A 6764-nucleotide genomic window follows, 5' to 3' on the forward strand; every position below is an offset into this window, starting at 1 on the left:
GCTACGATCGGGGTGGTAGCGGTATATTGTCTCCGGCTCGGTTGCTCCTGCTCGATCCGCTCGAACTCCGCGGCGTCATCGAACAATTTGTTCAGGTCGTGTACGTCCCGACGCTTGACATACTTCTTATACTCTGGCCGCATGCTCGCGTAAATTCCGCGACAGTCGTTGGTCGCGGGTGAACCCCCGGCTCGGCGTATGAGCGTCATCAATTCGTCCGCGTACGGCGCGAATTTTTCGTTCTCTCTTTGTTTCCGTTCGGCTATTTGTTGTTGGAGTTCTTCGGTGTATCGCGGGGGCAGATTCCGCCGTCGGATGGCGTTACAAAAATCCCCCCACGTCCGCTAGTCTTCGCGGTTATTTCGTGCCTATGCGATGGTGTCCCCGCGTAGGAGCTCTGACAGGCCTTTCATTAATTGCTCGCCGGAGTATCCGTAGTCCGCGCGGAAGTCGTCCACCTAGGAATGCGATCGGGTCGCGACCGTCGAACGGACGTCCCCATTTACGCAGCTGTTCTAGCATTTGTGTGGTCGCGGATGATTTGAACCCGCGCCTTTCGTCGTTCGGTGGTGCAATTTCAATTCGCGGGGGCGTCCGCGTGTTCCGGGCGTCCGGCCCTTGTGCCTCAAATTCTTCCGGGTTCGAGTCTCTATATTGACTCATTCGGGCGCGGATTACGTCGAGCGTTCCGGACGTGTCGATGCCATATGTGGTGGCCGTGGCGACAAGTTGCTCTTTCGAGAGCGTGTATAACCAGCTTTTCATGCTGGACGGTGCTTGGCTACGCCGCTAGATCAAAAAAAAAATTGCGTGTCTCCCGGACGGTCCCTGTTCGGGCGCTAATGTAACGGGCCGCTCTCGCGAGGTCGGATAAAGCTCGATCGGGATCAGGGCTCGAGAAAGTGGTGAGACACGACGATAGATTTAGATTGTAAATTAATCTCTTTATTTGCCTCTTGCGGCAATGGTCAAGTACAAGATGTTAAACCCCGCGAAGCGGGCGCGCGGCGGTGTGCGGGCGCGAAATGTTCGGGGCGCAGTCGCTATTAGACGCGCGGTTAAATAAATAAATGCGGGCGATTCCGCATAATATTTCTATATAAGCGCGACAGGTATTCGGCGCGTGGCGCGTGGTCGTGTTTGTTGTGACGGGCGCCGAATACGGAGTATACAAAACCGCGGTGTCGATTATCTCGGCGCGACGGTTTCTTGTGCGTCTACGATAAGTGCGACGGTGTTTACGGCGCGTATTCCCAGCTGTTTCGGGATGCGGTCGGGTATCGAGAAATCTCGATCGGACAGCGAACTCGCTGTCCCTATTCCGTACGCGGAGTAAGGATGACCGGTCGGCCTCGAAAAAGCTCGACGGGGTGGCGAACTCGCCAACGCACGTCCGTCTGGTCGGAGCGGTTGGATGGTAGACCGTTTGCTCGAGAATCCTCGAGGAGAGCGACGAACACTCCGTTCTCTGTGTCTACGGTCGGAAGGGTTGAGAGAAAGCTCAAGCGAGGCGGATTCCGAGAATGCTCGGTGGAGGCTGCGTACTCGTCAACCCCACGTTTCGTCGTATTTGCGTGTATCAGGATCGGTTTGGTAATATCTCGTGCGTACAGCTTGAGCTGGATCAGTTACCGGTCTGGTAATGAGATGTCAAAATGCTGCCGTTTTATACCCGAGCGTCTAGCGGTAATCGCGTCGTTCGCCCCCATGTGGGGATAACGACGCGTTGTTTTCGGCGGGTAATTAATACGGTAAACGCGTCGTTTCCCCTGGGCGCTGAGCCATTTGAAAATGGAGGTTTTTATCTCTTCTTGTTATTATTATTTACCAATACTTGGGGAGTGTGTATTGAGGTCAAGACCGAGTTCATGTAGTTATAAAGACGTAAATCGTGTGCCAACTAACGTGTGCATATTTTGTAAATCTACAATAAAGCGGTGAGCCCACCTTTTTCCCCATAAGTGTATCACCTTGTCGTGGTTCCTCCCGCCGCGACGTTTCGGCGGGTGACGCTCGGGCTCTTCCGGCAGCACTCGGCTGTGCTCGATTTTTGGAGCTTTTGTAACGGCGGCCGTATAACAGCCGTACGATTGTTTTATATTTTAATGGAACGTTTAAAATAGGGCGCTAAGCGCCTCTGCCACTGCCTGGCTGGTGTTCGCCGGGCGGCAGACTTCCGGCTGGGCTACGTGCCGGGTAACGATGGGGGGTGCATCGTTACAAAGATAAATAGTTAAATGGATTAAAAAGGTTATAATGGGCACAAAGATACAAAAGACTAAAAGAGAAAGATTAACAAATTGTCAATTAACAATTAGTAATTTACAGTTTTAAATTCAATTCGAATTTAATTGCAAGGTTTTAATCAAGATTTTAAGGTTTTTACGGTCTTTAGAGTTTTAATATTTTGGCGATTTAATGTTTAAAAAAGTTTTAACTTTTTAAGTTTAAGTTTTTAGGTTTTTAGATTATAGGTTTTATAGGTTTTTCAGTTTAAATCAGAGTTTGAAAGTTTTAGAATTACAGGGTTTCAATGTTTATAGATAAAGTTATAATGTTCTAAAGGTTTAAAGATTTAAAAGTATGAGATTATATACTGCGATGTGTTATACTAATTATAGTTTAGCTGTATTTTGTATTTTATTTGTGAAAATTGTTGGTGTATACTGGAAGTCCATCCGAAGCCGCAAGGATTAAATAAAATAATAATAATAATAATAAAGTCTATCTCTCTTACATGCTATGCTCTCAGTGAATTGCGTTCTATTCATATCTTTAATCCATAATCCTTGGTTCTCACCAAGATTGAGTTTTTGGCCATGTGGCGGGTAGCTAACCTAATACGATGCACGGTGCCAATCAAATAAAGAAGAAGAAGATGACGTCAAATCATGTTAGCAGATTCTGCTCGGTTTCTGCCACCAATGTTGTCAAATTTTGGGCAGCAGGCTATGCTCGATTTTTGGCACCAATTTGTCGATTTAATCGATAATAACAACTTCTGTATCAAATTTGTAGCCTTTTCACTGACAACAGTCGATAGCAGACACTTGGCATGATCTATTTTCGACCAACTTGGCTATGTGGGTCATTATTTCGATAAACTACTGTATCAAATTTAATTGAGGAATTAATATTATCAGGTTATAATTTATCAGATTCTTTTAACGTAAAGTTAATATCAGCAAAGCTCAGTTTTTTATTTTTTTTATGATATATAGCAGATATAATTATATAAATAATAATTATACAAATTATATTAAATCATAAAATTATTTATAAATGTTTAATAATTCTAAACAATTGATGCTTACGTTGTTTATATATTACATGTTCTGCAAATAAATTATTTTTACAATACATAAATATTTCTTTCCTAATAAAACATGAATGCTGTGCAGCATTATCAAATGATAGTTTTTCATGATAGTATTTTGTCATAGTGCTTGCATTTATTTTCTTATTAATTTAGAAGATTAAATACAGAAATAAAAGAAATCTTAATGTGATGGAATTATTTGTAATATATATTAAATTTCAGATTTGTAGGTAATCGTTTCGTGGTGACGTTCTTGATAACCATTAATGGGGCCTGCGATGTAATTGATAATTTTGAGTTGTCCTTCTGCATCGTAAAAACCATATCGGCCCTTAACGCTTCCGTCCTGAAGACGCTCCTCCATTTTGAATTGCCGATTTTTTCTACAATAAATTATATTAATCTTTTTAGTGATTGTTTTTTCGAAAGTCTTTATAAAACTTTTAACTCACAAGCGACTTACTGATTCTTTGTGTATACAATAATTAATAACTAATAATATGATGATAAATTATATGGTGTCCGATAATAATCGTATCACCTCTTGTCTACAAGTAGAGTGGACTAAACCGAGTAGGAAAGTCCTCCAGCGTTTTGCGATTTTTTACAATAATTAATGAGAAATTAATTTTAAAAAATCAGCTTAACCATGCAAGTAGAAATGTGCGGTGAGAAAAGACAGCCCACTATTACACGGTTACTAGGCTACACATGCTTGATTATTGTCCCAATGTGAGGACTTTATTAATGATGTGAAAGAAGTGAGGACGCATATGTGATTAGATAAGCAAAAAGCGAGCGATGTATGGAGGTATAGAATTGTAGATAGTGGAGAAAGGAGGCGAATAGGTGGAGGAGAGAGAGAGGAAGAATATTGATTAATAATTAAGTTGGAAAAAGCATAGGATAAGAATTAAGTAAGAATTATAGGATAAAATAAAAAAAAAAGTTAGGCAAGTGAGAAATGGTAGGCGCGAAGTAGTAGACAGGGACATAGGTGAGAAAGACAGGAAGAGAGAGAGAGAGAGGAGTGCTTAATTCGAAAGGAAAGTAGGTATAGGTGAAGTAACTAAAGCAAGAAAAGTAGGATAAGAGTACTTAGTCCGAGGAAGAGAAGTCGGTATAAGTAGCGCAAATATGGACAAGTCATCGGATGGTTTTTACACAGTATATACAGTAGCGTAACTCTCTGTCGGCACCTTTGATGTTTGCGTAACCAAAAATGAATTGCACATGTGCTGATTTGATAGGTAACCAATCATGGCAGTGATCTTCTGTCTCACTTACTCTCCTTTTCATAATTTTCATTTTCTTTCTAACTTCTTACATACACACTATACAGGATGAGACATTTGACATCCAGAACATACATTACCTATACAGTGACGCATTTGAAATATCTCCCTGTTACTTTTGAAAATGCAAAAAAACTTTCTTAAAAAAATGTTTTCTTTAAACGGATAAATAATACAATAACAAACATTTTTTTCTTAAAATAAATTTTTTTTCTTTTTGATTATAATTCTATAAAGAAAAATTTCTCACGAAATTATCTAAAGATGAACACATAATAAATGACTAAATTTCCTTTTTTGGCAGCTATAATTTTATAATAACAAAGATTCTTTTGTAAGAAATACCGATAAGTTCAATATTCTCAAGAATATACATATAATCTTGAGAAAAAAATATTTGTTATTGCATTATTTGTTCTATTAAAGCAGACATTTTTCTCTATAGATATTTTTCATTTTCAAAAGTAACAGATATTTTAGATTCAAACATTAGGTGCTTCACTCTATACATATAAATAAAAATTATATAAAGAAGTAGTTGGATAATATGACGCAATATATTCTGAAACAAAAACAAAAATCATTAATAACAATAAATAATAAAAACACATAATAATATAAAACTCAATTAATAATTAAGTAATACATATGTAGATGTCATGCATATATTTTTGAAAAAATAATACAAAAAAATAATAAAAAACATGCATAAAATGTATTAAATGTAGTATAATTAAAGAAATGTTATAAATATGTATATGAATAAAAATAATATATATAACATGAATAAAACTAATATTTTGACTAACAATAAGTAAGCATATTTTTTTCATAAGATAAAATATAATTTTATTTCCATATGATTTAAAACATAATTTATAAATATATGTATATATAAATTATAAAAAATTATAAATATCTAAAAAAGAAATTAGGCTCTCGAGTGAACTCACAAATTCAAATAATCGCGGGCTAGTAAGAGCCAGAACGCGGATGGTAGTGCGTCGGCAAGCGAAAGACTCGGGTTCGATTTCCGATTCAGCGACTTCGCCCCGATATTTTCCTCGCCTTCGTCTCTCCAGGGGGTTATTATAAATCTCGAATTGAGATTAATTTTAAAAATCTTGATATAGCACCAAGTAAATTTCGTGCCCTGTGCACATATTCAGTTTCATAGAAAACTTATTTTTCTATGAAACTGACGCACTACTATCCGCGTTCTGGCTCTTACTAGCCTGCGATTATCTGAAATTTGTGATGTCACTCGAGAGCCTAATTTCTTAAAATTGTTAGTTCACGCCAGCTGAAAGATGGCGTTATTAGTAATAGATATTTACATATAAGGCAAATGAGAAGTATCGGTGGTGTGGGGTCTGAATAGCTCAGAGGTAAGAGCAATCGCCCGGCGAGCGAAAGACTCGGGTTCGATTCCCGATTCAGCGACTTCGCCCCGATATTTTTCTCGCCTTCGTCTCTCCAGGGGGGTAAAGAGGGATTATTATAAATCTCGAATTGAGATTAATTTTTAAAAAATCTTGGTATACACCAAGTAAATTTCGTGCCCTGTGCACATATTCAGTTTCATAGAAAACTTATTTTTCTATGAAACTGACGCACTGCCATCCGCGTTCTGGCTCTTACTAGCCGGCAATTATTTGAAATTTGTGATGTCACTCGAGAGCTTAATTTCTTAAAATTGAAAAGTGAAAAGTGAGAAGTTTCACGTAAAATTACATGATCGACCCCCTGTTACCTACCAAGTCCGCGCATGTGCAGTTTATTTTTGACTGCGCTGATAGAAGTCTGTGTTTTTATCATAGACATAGGGTAGGACATACCGGCACCTGCCGTGAGAGACAACGTGGAAACATATGAAAGACAGAAATAGCATTCTGTCTCTTTTGTATGTATAGTGGGAACTAGTAGGAGAAAGTAAAGACGAAGCGAACAAGTGCCTCCTTTCATGCACATGTATTCCCCTCATTCACTTTTATCCCTACTACTCTTACTCAAGCAAGAACAGAAATAGCATTATGGGGATTGCTATAGAGATTACTGGCCGGTCTATCTTATATGTCTATAATTTTCATATATCGAAAGATAAAATGAGCAGAATCATGGAAAAAATAAAAGAGAAAGGAAGAGGAAGG

This window comes from Formica exsecta, unplaced genomic scaffold (assembly GCF_003651465.1).
Source record: "Formica exsecta isolate Colony F162 unplaced genomic scaffold, ASM365146v1 scaffold864, whole genome shotgun sequence".
In the NCBI taxonomy this organism is placed as follows: Eukaryota; Metazoa; Arthropoda; class Insecta; order Hymenoptera; family Formicidae; genus Formica; species Formica exsecta.